Source organism: Neovison vison, chromosome 5 (genome assembly GCF_020171115.1).
Source record: "Neovison vison isolate M4711 chromosome 5, ASM_NN_V1, whole genome shotgun sequence".
Lineage (NCBI taxonomy): Eukaryota > Metazoa > Chordata > Mammalia > Carnivora > Mustelidae > Neogale > Neogale vison.
This window is the reverse complement of record NC_058095.1, coordinates 107,685,769-107,710,221: the sequence shown is the minus strand read 5'-3', so window position 1 is coordinate 107,710,221 and position 24,453 is coordinate 107,685,769. Positions and strand designations below refer to the sequence as shown.

Here is a 24,453-nt window from a genome sequence, read left to right as displayed (position 1 = left end):
GTTCTCATTAGAAATTTAAGTTAAGCCGTCAACCAGAGAAACCTAGAACTCAGGAGAGTCATAAACATATAGCTGACATTCAAAGCACTATGACTGGATGAGATCACCTGGGGAAGGAATATAAAAAGGGAAAAGAACAGAGGACACAGCCCGAGACTCCCAGCATTCAGAGGTCACGTAGAAGAAGGGAGCCAGCAAAGGAAGCTAAGAGGGAGTAGCCATTGATATTTGATGAAACTAAGGATTGTTAATTTTTTTAGGTGTGGTCATTATTATTATTTTTTTTATAAAAGAGTCCTTATTTAGAGAAACAGAAATATTTATGGATGAAGTAATATATCTGGGATGTGTAAATCATTTGGGAGGGGGAAATGAGTAGGAGATAAAAGAAACAAGATTGGTCATGAGTTGAAGCTGATTGATAAGAACACCGGAGTTGATTACATTACCCTGTTTACTTTTTTACATATTTAAAACAAAATAGCTGTCACTTGTGGTCTTGTTAAAAGTTGTTGGGCGAGCTGATTGATGAGGATGAAAGCCTGGGCTGTGAGGGGAACTTGGGTAGAGAATGGAGGATGAGGGAGTAGAATGAAAAAGAAAATTTCTTTGCTCTAAAGGAAAGCAAAGAAACGAAGAACTAGCTAGAGGAGCGTGGGGTCAAGGAATCTATTTAAATGGGTCATATTAAGGCATATTAATATGTTGATTGGAATGATCCGGCAAGGAAGAAATTTATGCTACAGAAACAAGAGCTTGAGTAAGGAGAGATGGTTGGCTGGAGAGCACAGGAGAGCACCTGGCTTTGGAGAAGAGCAGGGTCTTTGTTCCTTTGCATCAGTTGAGAAGGCAAAAAATCCATGTGGGTCTCCACACAGGTTCTGAGTTTGTTAGTGGGAAGATGAGGTAGTTCTCATATTTTCTCAGTGAAGTATGAAATGAGGTCAAAGGCTGAAAGTGAGGGAAGAAGTTTCTTGTAGGTTTGAGGAAAGGGAAGAGAAATGGCCTTATAGTCTCCTTGACAGAGAGGGGACTTGATTTACTGGGGAAATGTTATCACTTAAAAGCTGTCATTTAAATTTTAAAGAAAAAAACAAGCAGCAGGATTGTCTGATTTTCTTCACCAAGTTTCTGCTGCGGGAGTATGACCACATAGTCGGCAGATAGTTGGATTTAATTAGGGTTGGGGTTTTGGCAGGTGAATTCAATGATGGGAGAAGTAGGGGGCTAACGGTGTTTGGAAGAGTGAGGCTGGAATGCTGGATCATGGGCTCTAAGCCTGGGAGGTGTATAATATGTGTGTACGTACATGTGTGAGTGCATGCATGTATGGTTTGGGGTTGAGGGCTGGCCATGTGATTTTGAAGGGTAGCTCAAAGAAATGAATCAGGAGGAGAAGAGGCAGGGGCCAAGAATGAATAGGATATTGAAATAGAGAATTTGGAAATGGTGTGCTTAACAGTGAAGGCAAAGTCAAAGCTATGCCAGTGGGGGCAGATGGCGGAGGTGGGTGGGGAAAGGGCCCACTGGAGTTAGAGGCCAAGAAACCAAGAGTCTAGAGTTCTGCTCCTTTGTTTTCCTACCAGACATCAAGCATGGACTTTACATCTTACTGGTCCTTGGTAATTGTTGACTACATGTTAGGCATGAAGCCAAGTACAGGTGAACAAGGAACAGGAATTGCCTATGTAGGATGGAGGGAAGAGGAATAAGAGAGATAAGAGTAGTTTCTAAATGATCCTCTATCCCCTTGGGTCTGCCTAGAATGCTGCCATTTGTGGGAGTTTAATATACCCTAATGGAGTAATCCGAGGTCCATGGGAGGATATATTCAACTCAATTCAATCTAAGTAATGTTTATTGAGAGCCTGTGTGTTTAGAATGGCAGGCTACATGCTGAGAGTCCCTAGAAAAGCTTATAATTCAGCTGGAGTGAGGGCATAAACCATGCACGAAAATGCCAGGCAACTCCTGCTATGTGCTAAATAGTGAAAATAAATTGCTTTGTCTACTCTTTTCAGGTAAGTGAAGCCGTTAAGAGGTTTGTTTGAACTGTAGAGTCTCAAGAACACCCACTTTAAGACACTGAGGGGGCCACAAAGCAGAAGCTTGCAAATAGAGAGAGGTAGATGGTTAGTTTGGTAATTATCCCTTTCCCCCCAAGTGCCGCGAATCTGTATTCCCCAGAAAGAATAGTTACTAACCCAATCTTTCTCCTTGTGTATAATCCTATTAATTCCTCATAAAATTATGTCATATGTTACAATTTCCCAACATCCTCTATATTAGGGTTTTCCAGAAAAACAGAACAAATAGAATACGTACACCCACACACCCACACACACACATTCATATACACATACACAAATTTCTTTTACAGAATTGGCTCATCCAAATGTGGGGGCCAAGTTCAAAACCCGTGGGACAGACTGGTAGGCTGGAAATTCTGGTGCAAATTAATGATGTCTTTCTTGGGTCCAAATTTCAGAGGGCAGTAGGCCAGAAACTCATACAGGTTTTCTATATTGCAGTCTTGAGAATTTGTTCTATTTGGGGGAAACTCACATAGTCTTTCTCTTAAAGCCTTCATCTGACTGGATAAGGCCCAACTGCATGACAGAGGATATTCTGCTTTAGTGAAAGTCTACTGATTTAAGTGTTAATCACATTAAAAAGTTCCTTGCAGCAACCTCTAGACTGGTGTTTGACCTAGTAACTGACCAACATCGCCTAGCCACGCTGACACATGAAATTGACTATCATACCTGCCTAGCAGATGACACTAAAGGAGTTTTTAATTCATCTGGGTTTTTTTTTTTTTTCCTGCAGAATGTTTATACTCTATTGAATGTATAATTTCTGTGAAAGTATCTTCTCTGAACTGGGATTCTTTCAGCTCCTTAATAGTAGGCTCTATTTTCAATTCATCTTTCCATCCTCTCCCAAAACCTAGCACAATACCATGAATTACCAGGTCCTGTGCCAAGTACTTTCCACACATTAACGTGGTTGTCCCAGACAACAGCCCCATTTGGCTGCTACACTGTTGTGACCATTTCATGGCGAGCAAAGAGGCTCAGAGAGAGTAAGTCACATGCACACACACACATACACACACACACACACAGCTGGAAAGGGCAAGGCAGGGTGGAGCCCATGCTGGGCTGTTGCTCCCTGCAGAGTCCTGGCATTTCTTCCAAGATTCCTTCTGCCACAAAGGCCCTCCTTCCACCTGGGACCACTGCTTCTGTTCCAGAGCCAACTCCTGCCCCACAAGCTCGAAGCAGCCTTTTTCTGTTGTGTTCTGCCTTAGGAAGAGCCTGCCAGCGCCAGCTACGTCCTGGACTGAGACGATGTTGGATGGAAATCCAACTTCTGCGCCCCGGCAACTAAGAGAGCCCTTGGGTGTGGGTGACTGGGGAAGCTAAGCCTTATTGTAATTCTCATATTCAGAAGGGTTGTCACTCATAAAGGGGCAACTGTAGTGTTAGCTGGGCCCTAGGACCCACCATTCCTCCTCCAGGCCCTGACCAGCTCAAGGACTTAGGAACGTTTGCTTTCTGCCTCTCTCTACTAGGCAGTGACCCTCCTGAGGGCAGCACCCATGTCTTAGGTAGTGTTGTATACCTCCCTCCATCATGGGGACTGATACAGCTCAGCTTAATGTCTGCTGACAAATGGATTAAAAACAAAACAAAACAAAACAAAAAAACAGGTAGAGGAAGGGAGGAGTCCAGATGTATTTTTTGAAGTTGGCAAGATTATTTCATTTCTTTCATCATCTGTACATGTATATTTATTGAGCATCTAGTACGTGTCAGTCAGAGTATAACAGTGGGGCTACAAACGCATGTGAGATGTTCTAATTCTGGAGAAACTCATTTATTCTTTCCCACTATTTTGCACAGAGAGGAAAAACAACACCCTTACAGCAAGCTGGTTCCTTAAAGTACCCTACGAGGTTTCCTGGGGTTTCATCCTTCCGGGCTCCAAATTACCTAACATGTTCAAAACAGAAGATCCTTTTTATGTATACCAGGGGAAGGAATTTATAAATGCTGACATTCCTGGAGTGTGGAAAATTTGGATTTCAGAATGCCTTCTTCACTGCATGTTTCCCATCTGTTTGTTTTTCCGCAGCACTTACTCCTCGGCTGAATCCACCGCTCTCCACTCCACCGGGACAGAGCCCAGGCTGGACTGCCAGGCAGAGCTCCCTTTCCTTTTGCGGGCTCCCTGCCTCCCTGTTGAAGCAGAGGGTGGTTGCTAATTGGGCCCTGAGAAGTCATCAGTAGGAGCCTCATGGCTCATCTGTTAAAAGCAAAGTGGATTTGTTCGTCTGGGCAGTTCCTAAGTGTCTTGGTTCGTTGGACCTCCCTAATGACTCGGATGAAATAATGCAGTTTTCTGGGCTCTGAGGAATTCTGAGGCCTCCAGCTATTAAATCAACTGCAAAGTACTCTTTAGGTACTTGAACGCATGACATATTTTGCGTTACTGTTTTCGTGGGCCACCCACTTGGGCTCATTCTACTGAGCATGCCCAGCTGAGAGGGACATGCTGCCCCCCTTTCCATGGCTGTTGAGAGGGAGAAGCCGGATAAATTGAGAAAGCCCTAGTGTCAAATAAATGAGTGCCATGGAAAAGCTCAGCAATGCTCAGAGGATCCCAACCTTTCTGTGAGTAAGTAGAAATCCGTTAATATCGAGGGCGGGAGGGTTATAGTGTCAGGGGGCTCTCCGGTGTGTATCCCACGCATCTGCTAATGGCAGGAAGATGCATGATTACCAGCATCTCTGAAATGTGGCGCCTCATGATTTAGGTGATGTCTCGGCTGATGATATTTGCAAGGATCCAGTGACCACGTGGGTATGGGTGGGGAAGTGCCTTTCTGGACCAGGTGCACAGTGGGTGCCCAGTAGCTGTGACTGTGGGGCATCTGAGTATGGTGAACGCGTGCCCCTCTTTGAGCGAGGACCTCGTCAGCTCACGCAGGCAGGAGTGGTATAGCTGCCAGAGACCAACCAGGAACACAGAACCCCCTCTAAGTACTTAAAACAGGGAAGGTTTCTGCTGGGCGGGAGGAGCTGAGACCAGAGGGAGATGAGGTGACACAGAGATTAGCACAATGGGAAGCTATCACCATGGTGGCTGTAGGGACAGAGTGGGGACATTGCCTTCCCCAAGCTTCAGGGCCGCCTTGCAGAAGCCTGGGTCGTGGCAGGCAGGAGCTAGAGCCACAGAAAAGACACCGCAGCCATCAGAAACACCCCCTGAAGGCGAATGGGAAGAGATATCCTGTCTCCTCACTCCCTTCTTCCGCATTCCACCCTCCTCAAGAGCCAAATCCAGCCGGAAGCTGGGCTGACCCGAGGGTCTGAGGTAGGCAGCCTCTAGGGCTGGGCCTGACACACCAGTGCAGAGAGAGCAGTAGAAGGCGGGGTGGCTGTGAAGGACAGAGCTGAGGGTAAGCAAGCCCAGGCTCTGGTGGCCCAAAGGGCTTTGGATCCTGCCTCAGTGACAAAGGGACCAGGAGAATGGTCGGCTCAGGTCTTCATCTGGGGTGAGAGTCTATTTCCAACTAGCTCTTCCCTCTTCTTCTTGTTCCCAACCTTTCCATGCCTATTTCCCAAATGTCCCTGAGGTTTTCTGCTCAAGCTAGGCCATCCTTTTGTCTATGGAGGAAAGGAGGAGACACTACGGACCCAGTGTGACTTCAGGCCATCACTGTCCTGCCATTGTGTCTGCCGTTTAAATGCCTGAGATGGGCAGGCCAATCAAATGCCTTGAGCTGGCCAAGCACAGAGGGAATCAGGGTAATGCCACCATTTCTGCCATTCTGCCCAGAACTGAGCAGAAATTGCTCATAGGGTCTCTCAGGGAACCCCAGGCGCCTGGCTCTAGGGTGGGAGATGAAGAAAGTCCCCCACCCCTGAGCCACCTACATTGATTCTTAAAGCTCTGGCTTCAGGGGTGCCTGGGTGGCTCAGTGGGTTAAAGCCTCTGTCTTTGGCTCAGGTCATGATCTCAGGGCCCTGGGATCGAGTCCCACATCGGGCTCTCTGCTCAGCGGGGATCCTGCTTCCTCCTCTCTCTCTGCCTGCTTCTCTGCCTGCTTGTGATCTGTCTGTCAAATAAATAAATAAAATCTTAAAAATAAAAAAATAAAAATAAAAATAAAAAGCTCTGGCTTCAGACTCAGACTCAACCCAGAGAAGGCAGAGAACAGAACGTTCCTTAGGGTTTTCTGATAGACCTTTGCTCTTTTTCTCAAGAGTCATTCTTCCATCATCCACCACATTAAACTCCATGCTACAAAAATCTGCTCTTACATTCTATTATTGAAACTAACCCAGAGCATCCACGTGGTCTGTCACCCTGAAACTGGGAATAGCTTTATGCATCAGGGGAACAAAAATAACCCTGACAGCAGTTTAATCTCCCAACTCCTGTGCATCTATTGACGGACTAGAATTCAATCATTAAAATATTTCATCTGAAGTGGGAAAATGCTTTAAGGTGTTAGTGGAAAAAAGCAGGATGCAAATTTACGTCAAACAAAGGAAACGACAACTGTGCAAATAACAGCAGAGAAAAAGTGCCTAGAAGGGAATGTACTACACTGTGGTCTTTTAGGGGATGGCGCTATGATTGATTTTTGTGCAAAGATACTAAGTTAAGCCCAGAATTCCTTGTGTTACTTATCATTGTGTCCTCCTTCCTTCCCCTCCAGCACGGAGAGGGTTCCAGTGTATTTCTAAGACCATACAACTAAAGTGCCAAGATTGGACCAGACTATGTCTTGACTCCCTTCAGGATTCTTACCTGGCCACCTGCCACCACAGGCCAAGGTGGGAGTTAAGAAGGTGCTCACTGCCGAGACCAAAGCTATGGAGGGCAGGGAGAGAGTGTGAGATCATCTTAAGCCTGGATCATGACAGCACCGTTGAGATTTGGAAGAAACCAGAAGGGACTGATGAGCCATTACAGATTTAAAACTAAGCTAGCAAGTTTCAATGAATTCTCTTCTGTACCGTGCATTTTGTTGAGGCTCTAATCCTTTGCTGTTGGGTGGGGTTTTTTGGTATGTTTGTTTTTTAGGATGCTACATTGTTAGGTGCTAATTTATCCCAAATGACTTGACTATTTGCTTCCTCTCAAAGACTTAGGGTAAGCAGCAAGAGATTTTATGGGTCTCCATGAGGCATGGCCTAAAGGGAGAAGAAAGGGTCTGATAGGGGAAAAGAAGGATGTAAAGATAACTTCAGCCCGCTCCACACAGAAAGCTCAGCCTGAACCCAGTTTTAAGAGTTGTAGCTTAGGAAATGGACCAGCTCCTTCCCAAAGACTGGGCCTCTGAAAGAGACCGGGAGTCTGCTGGCTCCCATTCTCATGCAGACTCTGCAAGGGACTCACACCTCTTGTTAGAATTTCTAACCTGGCAACTCATCACCAAAGTGTTCAAAAGCCCTTTGCAAAGGCGGAAATGTGAGGATTGGAACATATGTGTCACATGACCAGCACACAGCACATTTCTCTCCATCTTCTCCCCGCCCCTCCATCTCCTCCCAGTCCCTCTGACTAAACTGGACTGGAGCGGCCATGAGTGCTCACTCCAGTCCCACTGCCTCTCCAGAGAGCTGATCCCACTCAGGAAGCTAAGTTGTTCCGTTGAAGGGAGAATCCAATATGAGAGGTTAAAAATCAAAGCATAAATTAAAAATAGAAGGATTTTTATTTTCGTTAAAAAAAAAAAATCCACTATGGATTAGTTAAACCTATTAGTCTACTGTTCACTTTGTCCCCACATTTCGGGTCTTTGTGGTCGGGGAAGCTTAGGCGTATGAGTTCCCCAGGGCTGCCATAACAAATTACCATCAGTTAGTGGTTTAAAACAACAGAAATTCCTTCACAGTCCTGGAGGCCAGAAGTCTGAAATCAAGGCGCTCCATCTAGAGGCTCTGGGGAAATCCTTCCTTGCCTTTTTGAATTTCCGGTGGCATCAGGAATTCCTTGGCTAATGGTTGCCCCTCTGTAACCAGTGCACATGGCCTTCTCTGGGTGACTCTGTCAAAAGTCCTTCAGCTTTTCTGTCACAAGCATAACTACGACTACATTTTGGGCCCATCTGGATAATGCAGGAGACACTCTTCTCAGGATTCTTCACTTTGTCACAGCTTTTGCCATATGAGGCCATGTTTGGTCATCTTTCCCAGCACCAGAGAGCCCACATGGGGAGCGGAAGTATTTCAACTGTCCAGTATGCTTTCTGGGTGGTTCAGTTTGGTTTGGGTTTTTAAACTTGAAGCAGCCCAGGGATTAGTAATTGCAATAATAAACTAGTAAAGTCCCTCCCGGGTAGGCTTTGTTTCACTCAACATCAGGCAATGCCCGAGGAGTGACTGCTCAAGTGACGGCTCAGAGGGAAGGAGGTCCTGGAGGGCTGGGTGTAGGGGGATTCATCCCTCACAAGCTGCGGGGCTGTCAGCTGTGAATCCTGTCACCACACTTCCAGTCCTAGTAAACCATGCTGGCTTTGCTTTTTGTATACTTAAACTTCTATGTATCCAGTATAAGTAAGGAATGAACATTAAAACTGGTTAACTGTGTTAACCTCTCTCCAAGGATTATGATTTGTAAGCAGTTGAGCCACTGTGAATACAAATTACTCTGACTCAGAATACTCTGGGATTACGATGGGGACCTATCGTTGGTGCCACCATTCAGTCCATTACACAGCATAAGTTTTTTAGTTTTATCATAGAGTGAACCCTCCTGTGCATATACTTTGGTGCTTTCTAAATTCCCTGAGCTTGCTTCTATTCTTTGCCTTTGTTGACTCCCACTAACTTCTTCCGTGGTGTTTAATCTTGCATCACGAAAATAAGCTACTTTCCCTGATGCCCTAGCATCTCAACAGTAGTTCTGACTTTGTAGGAATCCCATATTTGTGTTTACAAGAACATACCTGCTAGGTTCAAGTTTATGACTCTAAAACTCTTGAGTAAAACGTTCTGGGACTAGTGCATCAGTGTAATCAGCAAGAAATTGACGCCAAAATTCCCCAGTTCACTTTGTTACGCAGGACCAGATGAGATCTCCTTCAAAATGAGAGCAGATTCCCACCTTCCCTGCAGGAGATCTATAAGCCCTTAAGAGTCCCAGACAAGCTCTCTGTATCCTGAAACATGCTGCACATGAAACAGGCTGACTTTTTTTCTTGTTGTTTTTCTCGAGCTTGTCAGGAACAACAAATTTTTAAAAATATGTTGATTTATTTCTCTGCTCTCTGAGGATTTTATTTTTCTGTTTAAACCACGAATCCCTTCCATCTCTTCTCTAAACAAATGCCTTCATTGGCCATACCGGAAATGTCATATTACAGTGAGATTTCATCTCATGTTATCAGGCCACGTGGTACAAAGAAAGACTTTCTAATGGGTCCTTTCCAGTGAAGTGAGTGCCTGCCCTTGGAATGCTTAGAAATTCCAGGCTGCTCTAAAAATAAAAGAAAGTCTTGATGAGATTTCTCCTCTACCAGAGGTTTACAGAATCAAAGGTAAAAGGGGAAAAAAAGAAGATTTTCCTTCCTTGTTTTCCTAACTATTGAAGAGAATGTTATTCTGCTCCTTGAAAACCCAATACACAAAAGTTAGTTCTGGGTGTGTAGGGTTTAATTTTTTCATCGTTTTTATTTTAATGAGTTGGACAATAATCAATTCGCTCGATTTTAGGGGGAGGAGAATGAAAACCTGTAGTGATTGCTTGTAGACTTTGTTTCTTAAACTTGTTTTTTTTTTTCCCTGAAGGAAGAATAGTAATGTAATATTTGTACACTGTTAATTTCCGCTAGGGTCAATCAAATACCAGACACAGAGTCCCTGGCCCAGGAAGAACCATGTTCTCAGAGCAGTGGACTTGGCCCCAGTCTCTTCTCCACAGCTCCACGAAGAAGCGGCACAGATAAGCCCCCGCTGTAACCCGGGGTTCTGTGGTGTCAAGGTCACCTCACCACACTGCCCTTTCCACAGCCATCCTGGAGAGCTCTGGGACATTCATACAGTGGTTCTAGAAACCTCTTTTCCTTTTCATATTCACAGCAGCAGCAGCCCAGAGCTTTTGAGGAAGGACTTTTTTTTTTTTTTTCTCTCCAAGTTTCAAGATTTTTGTCACCTGCGGGACCTACAGATGGGATGAGGAAGGATGTGCCATTCCAGCTACTATCCCCAGGTCATGGTGAAGGGGGGTGGGGGATGGGGCTGGGTACTAGAATCAGCAGTTTCCTGGGTTCTAGGAGACGTAGGGTGAGGTGTAGTCCAACACAGCATGTCTTTTCTGCAGCCTTTGGGCTGGCAGAGGACACTGGTGGAGTCAGACAGGTGGGCCCGGAGAACTGTTTGCAGCTTTTCAGGACGCCGCCTTGGGTTCTGGGGCTGCTCGTGTCAGCACTGAGCTCCTTAGCAGGACCTTAGCAGGTCCGAGCCTCTGTGTCTTTAGAAGAAGTGTGATAATTTGTGAGGTCTGTTATAGGTCCAGTGAACAAAGTATAAACACATGAAACAAAGGCTTCCACGTTTATTTTTAAGGAAGCATTTGCTGTTTTCTATTCAACACAACTAAACTCCTTATCATTTTTTGCTACTCCTGGGCTCCAGAACAGTGCTTTTTATTCTGGGAGATAAATGAACAGTTCAGTTTGGCGCATGGGAAGGGAACAAGAGAGCCATGAGCAGGAAATGTGACATGAAAGGGAGTCTGGAGTGGGTCCATGAAGGCAGACTACTCCTACATAGGCACGAGGAACCACTGCCCCAGGGGGGCATGCTTTGGAGGACCCCTCTCTGGTCCTCCTCCAGCCCTTTCTGTCCCAAGGCTGTGGGGAGTCTGTGGAGCTAACCTCCCCCAACTTTGCTGTCTGTGATGTGCTCAGGATACCTGAGAATTCACCAGCCAAATATTCCTAAGGGCTGCATGATCACCTCCCCAAATGTGTCAGAACGTACAATTTGTGGAGCTGTCTTGTCCTAGCAGTGGCCAAGGGCAGCCATTTGCAGTGGCAGGGATGTGGACAAAAAAAGATGGAGTGTCCACAGTCCTAAGTGCGGGGCTCTTAATAATGCGAGAGGGAAAAAAAAAAAAAAAAAAATAATGCGAGAGGGAGCCAAGGGGGGAGGGACCAGGACACAGGCACCTGCAGACATCTGAGGTGGCCAGAACCCCAGGAAGTCAAAGTCTACACAAACATTATAGGAGCTCAACAATTTACAAACACATATGTTAAAGAAGTAGTGATGGTGATGAACACTGTAAAGCACAATAAAGCAGGTTAAGGTGGGGATAGAGTGTGTGTTGGGCCGGGGGGTCTTTTAGAAATGGAGATCAGGAGGGGTGCCTGGGTGGCTCAGTCAGTTATCCATTTGTCTTCCGCTCAGGTCATGATCTCTGGGTGTTCAGATCGAGCCCCACATCAGGCTCCTTGCTCAGCAGGGAGTCTACTTCTCTCTCTCTCTCCCTCTGCCCCTTCCATGGGCTTGTTCTATCCCTCTCTCAAATAAATAAATAAAGTCTCTCTCTCTCCCTCTGCCCCTCCCACATGCTTGTTCTCTCTCTCTCAAATAAATAAAGTCTTTAAAAAGAAATAAAGAAAAGGGAGATCGAGAAAGTCATTTTTGGGGCAGTGGCATTTAAGCAGAAACCCAAATGTAGTGAGGGAGTCAGAGGGCAGGAAAATTTTGGCACAGGTGCCTGGAACAGCAGCAGGAAAGTCCTCAGGGAGAGAGATGAAGTTGTACAGACATGTGGGACCGGCCAATAGGTCAGGTCTTTGTAGACTAGAAGGATTTTTTTTTTTTTTTTTGACTATAAGGATTTTTATCCTGAGAATTTTGGGAAATCATTACAAAATTCTGAGCAGGAGACTGCCATGATTTGATTTACTCTTAAAAAACTTGACGGTAGAATAACAAAAGGGGAAATGGGAAGATAATTAGGTAAGTTGTTAGACAGCATTCTTTTATTAAAGGTTTTTCCAATTTATTTTTAAAATTTCTTATTTTTAAAAATGTGGTTAAGTATGTATAACCTAAAATTTACCATTTTTATGTGTACTGCTCAGTGACGTGAAATCCATTCACATTGTTGTGCAATCACTATCCATCTCCAAAACTTTTTCATCTTATAAAACTGAATCTCCTTAAGTACCCATTAAATAACTCATTTCCCCCTTCATTTAGCTGCTGGCAACCACCTTCTACTTCCTGTCTCTATGAATTTGACTACTTTATTTTTTTAACTTTAATTTATTTACTTTTAAGAATACGAGAGTATTTTTATTTTTTCATTTTGATGGTGCAAAACACAAATGCTGACTTGACATCCATTCACATATCACTTTTTCTGTCACATTTACGACCCAGCACATTGGTGGATCCAAAGGAAATGGTATAATCACTATTTGGAGCATATCACATTAGTATTTCAATTGTTTATTCCAACCATTTCTTCTCTGATAAACTTAAACATCTTCATCATGTTGTTTGATGAGAGAGACCCACAAGAAGATGGAAGTGGCCAAGATCAGTCCAACTCTCAGCCAGTCAGGTCTATCATGTGGTAGCTTTTGAATGTAGAATTGATCAGCCTGAAGAGCCCCTTGGGAGCCCAGCCAGAGTCAGCAGCTTGCAGAACAGGAGCAACAATGCAGTTAGTACCATCTTGCTGGGCCAGGCTCTCAAATTTGACCACTTTAGATACCTCATCTAAGTACAATCGTACAGTTTTCGTCTTTTTGTGATTTATTTCTCTTAGCATAATGTCTTCAATGTTTATCTGTGTTGCAGCATGTGCCAGAATTTCCTTCCTTTTTTTAAAGATTATTTATTTATTTATTTTTGCTCGTGTGTGTGTGTGTGTGTGTGTGTGTGTGCGCGCGCGCACATGTGAGAGAGAAAGAGAGAGTATGAGCCAGGGAGGGAGAAGCAGACTCCCTGCTGAGCAGGGAGCAGAATTTCCTTCCTTTTACTAATGAATAATATTCCATGGTATGTATATAGTATATTCTGTTTATCCATTCACCCATCAATGGACACTTGGGTTGCTTCCACCTTTTGGTTATTGTGCATAATGCTACTATGAACATGAATGTACAAATAGCTCTTCAAATGTTCCTGGGTATGCAGTAGATGCCTCAATTCTTTGGGGGGTATATACTCAGAAGCGGAATTACCCGACCATATGGGGTGTACTTCTATTTAAAAGTTTTTTTGAGAAACCACACACATCCTACCAGTGATGCACAGGAGTCCAATTTCTTCACATCCTTGTCAACACTTGTTATTTTCTTTTTCTTTTTTGGTAATGGTCATCTTAATGGGTAGGAGGTGATATCTTACTGTGGTTTTGACTTGCATTTCTGTAATGATTAGTGATATGTATCTTTTCATGTGCTTATTGGCCATTTGTATATTTTCTTTGGAGAAATTTCTATTCAAGTCCTTTGCTTATTTTTAAATTGGGTTGTTAGTTTTTGTTGTTGTTGAGTTTTGGGAGTTCTGTTTTTACTCTGGATATTAATCCCTTATCAGATATGTGTTTTGCAAATATTCTCTACCATTTTGTGGATTGCCTTTTTACTCTGTTTGTCCTTTGATGCCCAAAAGTTTATAGTTTTGATGAAGTCAAATTTGCCTATTTTTTCTTTTAAAGCCTGTGTCATATCCAACAAATCGTTACAAAATCCATGAAGCTTCCCCCTATATTTTCTTTTTTTGATAGTTTTAGCTCTTATGTTTAAGTCTTTGATCCATTTTGTAATTTTTTTGTGTATGGTAATAGGTAAGGGTCCAGCTTCAATCATTTGCATGTGGATATCCAGTTTTCCCAGAACTATTTGTTCAAAACGTTCCTTTTCCCATAAATGGTCTTGGCACCCTCATCAAACATTAGAACATATATGTGAGAGTTTATTTCTGGGTTCTCTATTCTACTTCATTAGTCTATCTATCTAACTCTATGCCAAGATTATATTATTTTGATTACTATGTGTTGTAGTAAGTTTTGAGATCAGGAAGTAACGTTCCTCTAACTTTGTTCTTTTTCAAGACTGTTTTGACTATTTGGGAGTCCCTTTAGATTTCATATAAATTTTAAGATTAGACTTTTCTATGATTTCAAAATCATTATAATTTTGAAAGAGATTGTATTGCATTTGTAGATTGATTTGGGTAGTATTGATGTCTTAATAATATTAAATCTTCCAAACCGTGAACATGGGATATCTTTCCATTTTTTTATGTCTTCTTTAATTACTTTCAGCAATGTTTTGTTTTGTAGTTTTCAGTGTATAAGTCTTTCGTCTCCTTAGCTAATTCCCAAGTCTTGTTTTTACTTATTCTTCTTGATGTTATTGTAATTAGAATTGTTTAAAATTTCCTTTCGAATTGTCCATTGTTAGTGTATAGAGATGCAACTGATTTTTGTGTGTTAATTTTGTATCCTGCAACTGATGAATTTGTTTATTAGTTCCAACAGTTTTTTTTGTGTGTGGAATCTTTAGGATTTTCTACATAAAAGATTACATCATCTGTAAACAGACATAGTTTTCCTTCTTTCTTTCCAATTTGGATGTCTCTTAGTTCTTGCTTAATGTTACTGCAACATTCTATCCAAGACATGATGAAGAAGATTTTAATGGGGATTAAATCTTGTGATTTATTTCTTTTAGCATAAGAGAAATGCTCTTATGCATTTCTCTTTAGGATTTAGGACACATTTTGCAGGTAGAATAAATAGAATTGGTTGGTTTGGATATTGGTTGTGGGAGAAAGAAAGGAGTTAAGAATGACTTCTAGGCCTGCAGATAGAATGACTGGCTGAATCACTGTGGTGCCATTTGATTAGATGGGGTAGATGGGGGAGTGTATGCTTGGGAGGGGCCATGTTAAATGTATCTATGGAAGCGCACAATATAAATAAAAGCAAGAGAATATGGTAGGAAGAGGTGAGAAGACAGACTTCCGGGGCAAACTCACCATTAGAAAAGGAGTAGAAGAAAAACATAAGAAAGGTAAGAAGAAGCAGCCCAAGGGGTACAAAAAGAATGAGAAGAGTCAGAGAAACAAAATGGAGAAAGTTTCAAGAAAGTGGCCGTAATTGCACAATGAGCTTGGGAAGGAAGATGAAGACTGAGCAAGGACCTTTTACGTGAGCAGTGAGGTTATGGGTGACCTCCAACAGAGCATTTGCAGCAGAATGGAGGAAGGCCTCTGCCCAGGAGCAAGTAAGCTGGAAAAGCAAGACCGGGTGGGAAGTGCTCTAAACAGCTCTGTAGAGCTGTATCTATAAGGTGGATAAGGCAGCTTTGCTGTTACTATTGTCATGGAAACAAAAAACATTTAGGAGATCTAATAGCTATTTAACGGCCCTGAGTCTAGCCCATCACATTCCCTTTGATCTATTATGAAAGATGCTAATAAACACAGGCGTCAGGGCTACAGGGTTAATCCAGGCTTCTTCCTTTTAGATGTGTAGTCTGTAACTGGAAGAATTCCCCTTCTTAAGAAGGAAGCCAGACCAACCCCCACACCAAGTGCTATAAAGCCCAGAGAGACCAGCTGACCGAAGTTCCTTATTCTCTAGATGTTAGCTGAAATTTTTATAAAATAAATTTGCTGTTTTCACTTTTAAGTCAGCAAGCTGAATTACTTGGAGGAGGAAAGCAGGAGGAGTAGAGGAGACAGAAGACAGCTGGAACACAGGAACCTTCCGGTGAGCATTTTTAATCTTTGTTTTGTTAATTCGTTACTGAGTATTAGAAGTTGCTGATAGCATGCTTTCTGAAAAGTAAGTTAATTTTGTTCCATTGTAAATTTTTTTTCCCTACCATATACATAGCCGATTAAAAGATACTGGGAAAGTACAAAAAGGAGAAGAAAGTAAAACCACCACTGAGCTAGTCTTTATTGACATTTGGGCGGTATTTCTTTCCATTCTTTTTTTGCATGTCTGCATATAATTTCAGTTTGATTTCCACAGTTGTGGCCATACAGCAAGGATTACTTGATGCTCATTTTTTTTCCCCCTTAGAGCATGAACTGTTTCTGCATTGCTGTAAATTCTTCATAATCATAATTTTAAATTGCTGGGTACTGTTGCATTGAGATTTGCCACACCTCACTCAAGGATTCCCCTGATTTTGACCAGATAGCATCTTTCCTGTCTTTCATAGACTGGCTTATTTTATTTTAAAAAATGTATTTTTTCCCATTTGGTGGATAGGAGGTTTTTTTTTTTTTTGGCCGGCGGGGAGAGGAGGTTAAATTTGAGAATGTGTCAGTGGCTTTAGTCGGGGGTTAAATGAGAGGTAAAAAGCATGTGTGAGACTGTATGTGGTTATCTGTTTATCACCCCTTTGGACCCTGAATCTGGTTTAGCTACACATTCAGCCAGAATCACCTGATTCTGAGGAATTTAAAAAGTATCCCTAGAATAATTGAAACTTGGCTTTTGGCGATAAGCCAATCATGTGTAGTAGTTTTTGTACTGGTTTTGTTTGTTTGTTTGTTTGTTTGTTTTTTTAAAATTTCCCAGGTCATTCTAATGGGTGGCCGGCATTATGAGACTGTCATTTATACCTAGGTCATTTGAAATATTTTCCTGTCTCTGTCACATCCCTGAGATCATTACATATTAAGGGAAGGAGAGGTACAATTTCAGGAACGCCACCCAAGTCTCTCTTTGAATTCTGTATTAATAATGCAGAAGTAATTTGTGGGAAACCTAAAATGAACGAAACCTCTAGAAATATTTTTAAAGATTTTGTTTATTTATTTGAGAGAGAGAAAGTGAGAGAGAGAGAGCATACGTGCGCACAGGAGGCAGGGGCAGAGGCAGACCCTTGGCTGAGCAGGGAGTGCAACATAGGGCTCTATCCCAGGACCCCAAGGCTCCATCCCAGGACCCTGGGGTCATGACCTGAGCTGAAGGGAGACAGATGCTTAATTGATTGAGCCACCCAGGCACCTCCAAACCTCTAGAAATTTCTATCATCCACCTTAACCACATAAACCCTTGTGATGAGAATCTACTTATGAATTCCAATTTACTAATGCTTTAAAGAGATGGATTTGTTTCCAGTCCATTGGTTAAAAGTTAGAGAGGCTGGGGCTCCAGAATGCTCCAAATGAATCAAAATTATGCCCAGCATCTGTTAGTATTCCAACTTCCTACTGGCCTGGGGTCATAAGGGATACAATACAACATAAACAACACCTGTTCTGGAAGAAAATAACATCTTTTTGCAACGTGCTCATTGTGATATGTCAGGATCACCTTGGGCATTTTTAGTATCTCATATGTATTCCAGACTCAGGGACTCCCATTTTCCAAGTTTGTCTTACACACCAGACATCTGAGGCACACTAATCCTCCCAGGATTAAGCCTGGAAGATAAAAGCCAAGCAAGGGCTCATACTGTTACCCAGGGGGCTGTCCTTAATACAAGGGGGATGCTGCAGAGAAAGGCAAGCATTCTGGGTTGCTCAGCTTTGTCATAGAGCCTTATTATCAAATGATCAGAACCTCCAGCCCCGTGTCTGTGATTTTTCTCAGGGCACTGACCACTGCCTTCCTTGTCCCTGAGTTCCTTATGTGCAGGTCTTGGTCCCTCTGCTGACCAAGAATGCTTGAGGATGGAGTCCTTGCAGGCAACCTAGCACATGGGCTCCACTCAGAATAGATGAAAAGGGGGTGCCTGAGTGGCTCAGTGGGTTAAAGCCTCTGCCTTCGGCTCAGGTCATGATCCTAGGGTCCTGGGATCGAGCCCCACATCAGGCTCTCTGCTCAGCAGGGAGCCTGCTTCCTCCTCTTTCTCTCTCTTCCTGCCTCTTGGCCTACTTGTGATCTCTCTGTCAAATAAATAAATAAAATCTTAAAAAAACAAAAAAGAAAGAATAGATGGAAAGGTATAAATAAACTAAGTCACCGATAAATGTGCAAGTTAGATAACAGCTTATGTTTATCTCTGTTGAACCTATTAACTTTTTTATATTAACTCCTCCGTGGAGAAGATGGTGCAATGTCTGGCGATATTTGAAGGAAAACTTCTCCTATTGGACTGATGACTTGGTGGTGGTGTGGGCTGATGCATCTGACAAAGCAAGTAATGGAACCTGGAGTAGTGAGTTGGAACCAAAGAATCCCAAAGGTGGAAGCGTCCTTAGGAAGAGCCAGGGTCAGGAAAGGAAGCTTTTTGAATCTCTAGTGTTTTGAAGAGAGGTTTTGAGGAAAGGGGGGAGCCGATTTGAAGAAGAACAAGAAGGAAGAAAAGAGGAGAAGGGAGGGAGGACAGGCCAGGGAAGGGACAGAGAGAAGGAGGAAGTGGAGGGAAAGCGGGGAAGAGCGGGGAGTGGAGCCTCTTTGCTCTAGAGGTTTCAAGGTTAAGCTGGAAGAATTTAAAAGGATCCAGTCCACATACCTTTATTGTACGTTGTAGAAATAAGATTTTTTTTTTTTTATCACTAAAGAAAAACTGAGTCCCACACAAGGGTCTTCCTATGAGGCAGTGGAGATAGCATTTTACCTTGTTTGCGACTCCGGTATAGAAGATGGGATTGTCTGCAGGGTACTTGGGGGCATCACAGATTCTTTAAAGGAAGTGGGTTTCTTTTTATTTTGTGTTTTACCATGACAATAATTTTGTTCTCTTATAAATTTTCTGAGAGAATTGAAGGCAGTTTTCCTTGTTAACTCGTAGCAGACAAATCCCTACCAGGAACTCATTTGGCACAGAGTGAGAAAAACAACCGTCAACCTTCAGATATATAAATAGTGTCCCTTTCTACAGTGTTCAACACAGAGTACCACTTGGGTCCTTTCTGTCGACACCCCATTACCCTCAATGCCATTGATTCTGTATTCTTGTCCCTAGAACCGATATTTGACTTTTAGAAACAGTAAGTGTGTGAGGGAAAATATGCAAACATCATTTTGCTGCAAAAGACTACTGGGCATTTTTTTTCTCCCTCAGAATATATTTATTTTAGACATAAAATGGGGGAGGTGAATAATACCATCCATAGTTCACTCAGGGATCATTCACTGGAGCACATTTATGGGCCACAAGCTGTGCCAGGGCCTGAGGATACATGAGACCCCATGCCTGCCATCAGTGGTGAACAGTCTGGGGGTGAGGATACACAGGAACTACGGCGGCCCTGAGGAGGAAGTGCTGGGACAGGAAGCCCACTGCCCTGCGGGGTCAGAGATGTGTTTTTCTGGAAGAAGTGATGTCTATAAAGGAATCTGAGGTTGGGTCAGAGATGGCCAGAGGAGCTGGAGCTCAGAGTGAATAAGCAAGAGAGAGCCAGGTGTGTTTAGGCATTGAAATAAGTTCCATGAAGCTAGAATGGGTTTTAGTGAGGAAAGTTGTGGGGAGAGAATAGCTGGTTGACAAGTCCACATTGTGATATTCTTGGAGTTGAACTTCATTCTGATGTGATAGTGGGTTTTAAGCAGAAGTCATATGGTCGGGTATGCATTTTGGAAAGGTCACTCTAGCCACCATGTAGAGAATGGGCTGAGCATAGCTGGAGTGAAACAGGAGACTGTGTGTCCTTTGTGCAGGTGGAAGATGAGAACCTGTACTGGGCCCACCATCATCTGGTCCCTGGGACAGAAAAGAGAGGTGTGGGTGAAGATGGGTGGGTAATGAGGCCAGGGTAATGTGGGTGCCCGGGGAAGGAGGAAAGCCCTTGGTTTGCTTTTGTTCCGTACTCTCTCCTCTTTAGGTTACAGATACTCACAGGCCCATGCTACTGGCAGCTTCCTAGGGCACCATTCAGGACAATTCCCCTGGCTTTCCATTTTTCCAGAGATACTGAAACATTCTCTCCTTCTCCTTTTGTTTCTTACTCTCGTAGGCAGGTGTCCTAGAGCTGGCATACCCAGAAGTTCTCAGACTCTGCTTCCCTTGGCAACAGACAGGGTGGCATCTAGCATGCTAACGCATGGACCGTGTGTGAGTGCCAGGCTCAGTGCGGCTGTGCTGGAGGCTTCCGCCTGTGTCGCCTCCTTTGTCTTCTGGAGAAGTCCCAGAAGTTGAGTACTTGCTAATGACCATGCATTTAGCAAGGGGGTAGAGCTAGGATTTGGCTCCTGTTGTGATGTACAGATTTTCTATGATATCACGATGTCTCTGTATCATTTCAGGGAACAAGGGATGCTTAACAAGCGACCTCTGTAAATAATTTCTTGGCTCTACGATGTGAATTTAATGGCAGAATATGAAGTGCCTTGGTAGGAGGGAAGAGAGAGGGAGACAGTTTTAATTGTCACTTTGATTGTGAACAGGGATAGTCTTGATGCTGGCAGTTCCTAGGAACTTATTGGACTGTGTTGCGTGATGGCTTCTGAGATGATACTTGCTGACCTTCCATCTTTTTTCTGTCTTTGCAATGGGAAGACTGGAGGGGATCGGAGGCAGACGCAGAGTGGCCCTGCGGCCTTCCTGAGGTCAGAGACTGGTTTAGTCCCAGATATGGTCGGTCTTCCCAGATACACCGGTGAAGAGCACTAGGGGACAAAAAAAAAAATCATTGAGATGGTTTTATAAAATTAAATCGATAATCAGTGTCATGGGTTCATATGTTTTATTAACAAACAAGAGCTGAAAAGTGGTAAGAGCCAGAGAAAAGACAGCATTTAGTCAAAATAATGCGTAAAGAAAATGAAGTCCTATCTTTAAGGAGCTCAGAGCAGTCCTTACTCTGTCAGTTCCCTGCATTCAGCTTGTCTTTGTTTGTTGCAGTGGCTGAGTGTTGCTGGTTAGGAAGAAATTGGAAGAAAAGCTAGATTTGGAGAACATTAGAGAATGAAACAAGGAGATTAAGAAGACAGAGGTGGGAAGTAGGATGTCAGAGATAATGCCATGCATCTCACCCTTGGGGGCAGAAGAGAGACCCCTCACGTGCATGGATGCCGAGCTTCTGCTAGGGTTCAGCTCCCGCTTCTTCCCCTGGGGGTAAATTGTTCTTTGGAAGCATTTGTACCCTCAAAATACACAAGAAAGGATGAAATTGTGAAAACAGCCCAATTTTAAGGGGCATTTATCCCCAAATGTGCCCCAAATCCATCAGCAGCTTTTTGCACAGGAAAATTATCCAGAAAGAAGCTTCACAGGGAGAATGAACAAACAAGAGGAGAAAAGCAAACAAGCCAACAGTGGAGAAAAACTTGTTAGCAAAGGGTAGAAAGAAGGCAAATATTGCTAACCCATAAATCTGATGCTGAATATCTGACCTCTGATGCTTTTGAAAAGCCACTTTTCATCCCTGCAGATCTTTGCCTTAACGGCGACTCTGGCAATAAACATGTTCTCAAGGTGCCTCTTCTTCCATCTGTACATGTGCATTTGTGGTGGTGGATGTCATTTTACTACGCATTCTGGGGTCTGAGCTAAGTTCTCCTTTTGGGGGAAGAAGTGGGTGCTGCGTGTCCAGTCCCATCCCCGAACTGGGCCCAACTGTCAATATTTCAAGAAGGCCCAGCTTTAGGCAGAGCCCAGGCCAGGAAGGCTCTGGTGGCTTCCTTGAGCTCCTAGAAGTTGGGAAAAGTGCTAGAACGCGAGAAAGACAGGTGTAAACTGAGGGGCTCATGGGGATCGGCAGCTGGGCAAAATCACCGGAAAGCTGACAACCCAACTGCTGTGACTTTAAGAAAATGTTCTAATTAGCAAACTTAATGCGATAAGTTATCTGGTCTTTAGAGATAAAACAAGAAACCAAATTAACGAAATGCAGAATTTATTCTTGGGGTTTCTGAACTTTCTCGGGACATCCTGGAATTTAGTCAGCAGGTGGGTCAGGGAGATGGACCGATGGGCTGTCTCCTCCTTGCCGATCCTGGCGGTTGGCTGAAGGATCTGAGGAGAGATGGCGATGGGGGCTGGAAAGTCTGGTTACAAAAGAAACCCTTGCATCAGACGATTACAGGGGAGAATGTGCTCGGCGCACTGGGGAGCCCACAGAGATCCTCTTTGGCCCTATTGCGACGAATGCTGGTGAAAACCTTCCCACCCTCACGGTAAGGGCTTGCTCAGGTCTTCCCCTAGATGGGAAATGGGCCAGATCCGGGGTTTCAAGCTACTCCAGAAGCCGGCAGCAATGCTATGAACAACCACACGTTGAATTTTGGGGCTGCCGAGCTCCAGGGCGAGCCAGGCACAGGTTGGTGGAGTCTGGGAGGACAGGGCTCTGTGAGCTTTGCGGCTTCCAAACGTGGAGTCCTAACTAGAGGATGGAAACTAGACAGTGAAACTCTGCATTGGCCACGAAGCAGAAACTCCCATTATCCTTCAGGGTGAGTTACCAAGTCCTAGGACTCTGGCTGAAAAATCCCTCTGGCCCCAGAGCTGTTAAGGAGACTTTCTGCAGTAGAGAGAAAATGAATTAGAGAATTTCCTCTTCAGGGAATTGCAGAGCCATAAATACTATTCAGCATTTACTGGTTTACAGCCTCAGATCGGAGCCAAAGTGTTGACTTCTGGGCTATGAGGCCTGGGGAAGTGAGCGGCTTTTGGAAGGCAAAGCGGCATAGCCTGGTGCTTCGGGAAGTGGCTTGCGCTGTGGGGCACTCTGAGGCACTTCGGGAGAGACAGGGCAAAAGAAGGATGGGAGCAGCAGAATGCTCCAGCGTGCTGACTCCATGGGAACGGGGCCCTGTGTGGTTCACTCCTCCTCCCCGTCCCCCATTTATTCTGGAGGCCTGGGGACCAGCTCAGCGCCTCATTCAAAAGATGTCGTAATCTCACTTCTTTTTGTTCTCAGTTCTGTTTTGGTCTCTAAAACTTAATTTACTTGATCCCTTTGGGAAAAAATTGGAAAGTACAAGACTGTTCTGAGGAGGCAAGAAAGTGTACGAAGCTTTACGTGTCTGCCATGGCATTTGGGGCCAGTTTCAAGAAAGGGCTAGGCTAGCAGTCTCGCATTCCCAGAATCAGCACTCGATGATACTTCCCTGTCTGGGGGGATGTGTCAGTTCAGTATTCTGGGGCCTTTGGGGCTTCGAGGGTCAAACATGTGGAATCTTCTGATCCAGAGGATTGCATCCTCTCCGCCCAATTTCAGGGGCTCTTAGTCTGTGATCCTTCGACGCTACAACGACTCCCACACGGTGCTATCTCTCGTCCCATTAGGTGCCATTCTGCGTGCCATTCATGTGTCATCACCCGTCATCCTTACAGCAGCCCTGTGAGGGAGCGACTAGTATCATCTCTGCCCCTATTTTAATGGGGGAGGGGAGGCTCAAGGGCATGAAGTGACTTGCCCAAGATCACAACCCTTGTGAGTGAAAGAGCCAGCGCTCACACCTGGGATCTCTGCCCACGCCCGCCGCTCTCTGCTGTTTTCCCGCAGCACAGACACCATATTTATTTATTTTTGGAATCAAATCATCTCTCAGCCTTGCTTTTATATTTTTACTAATGCCCTGAAAGCCTCGTCACCTTTTAAATCATTTCTCTAGACCCCAATTTTGAAGTTTAATCATAATAGTTAACATCGTGGAGGGCTCAGATGGTGTGAAATACCTCACACTCATTGTGCCGTTTACAGACAAGGAAAGAGAGGCGCAGAGAAGTTACATCACTTGTAAAGAATCCCCGAGCTGGTAAACGCCAGATCTGGCTCCATGACCTTAGCCCAACTCCCTCCTCTGAATATTTCTGCGAGATATAAAAAGAATGTCCTATTTGCCACTCCACAGTATGTAGTAGCTCTGGGGGCTCAAATCTAAGTTTTAATCTAAAGTGGTCAGAGAAAACGAAGAGCATTATTGTTAGGGGAGAGTAGTGAACAGCAGTGTGGGTATTAAAGCAGAAGCCTCACACTCAGGAGAGCTTCAAACCCACGGTGACTTAGGGGGAGAATATAGACATCAGCGGGGAGGAGAGGGAGAGGTCTGATGGGGCCGAGAATTCACCTGGACCATCAAATCCCACGGGTCTGCAATGTTTTGACTGGTTTAATCTCACAGTGGTTTACAAGTCAGGAGAGGCTAACGGTTTCTAGGCATCAGCTAACAAAGCTCAGGGTTACAGTGGTGACTTTGACATGAAGAGGAGGGATAGAATTCAAGGCATGTCATACAAAAATGATGGTGATAACTCTGTCAACTGATTGGATGTGAGATAATAAAGAAAGAGAAAAGTGAAAGAAAACATCCCCCAAATGGTCACCAGCCATCTGGCTCCACTCTAGCTGCCATAACGAAATACCACAGACTGAGTGGTTTAAAGAACAGAAATTTATTTCTCACGGTTCTAGAGGCTGGAAGTCCAAGATCAAGATGCTGACAAGATGGGTTTTATTCTGAGACCTTTCCTCTTGGCTTGTAGATGGCCACCATCTGGCTATGTCCTCTCACATGGCAGAATGTGTTTCTTCTCCTAGGACACTAGTC

The 24,453-nt window shown here is 44.0% G+C and overlaps 1 protein-coding gene across 3 annotated transcripts in view; it reads left to right on the top strand.

Moving 5' to 3' along the window:
• Window positions 1–15,614: 15,614 nt before the first annotated feature.
• The window catches only part of CYSLTR2 (cysteinyl leukotriene receptor 2), a 31,457-nt gene continuing 22,618 nt past the window's right edge, over window positions 15,615–24,453 (top strand). For 2 of the 3 annotated variants that reach the window (XR_006384766.1, XM_044250670.1), the window contains exon 1: window positions 15,615–15,765. The gene's annotated coding sequence lies outside the window, so the exon portion shown is untranslated. The remainder of the gene's footprint in view (window positions 15,766–24,453) is intronic. The other variant, XM_044250671.1, reaches the window with a different exon arrangement.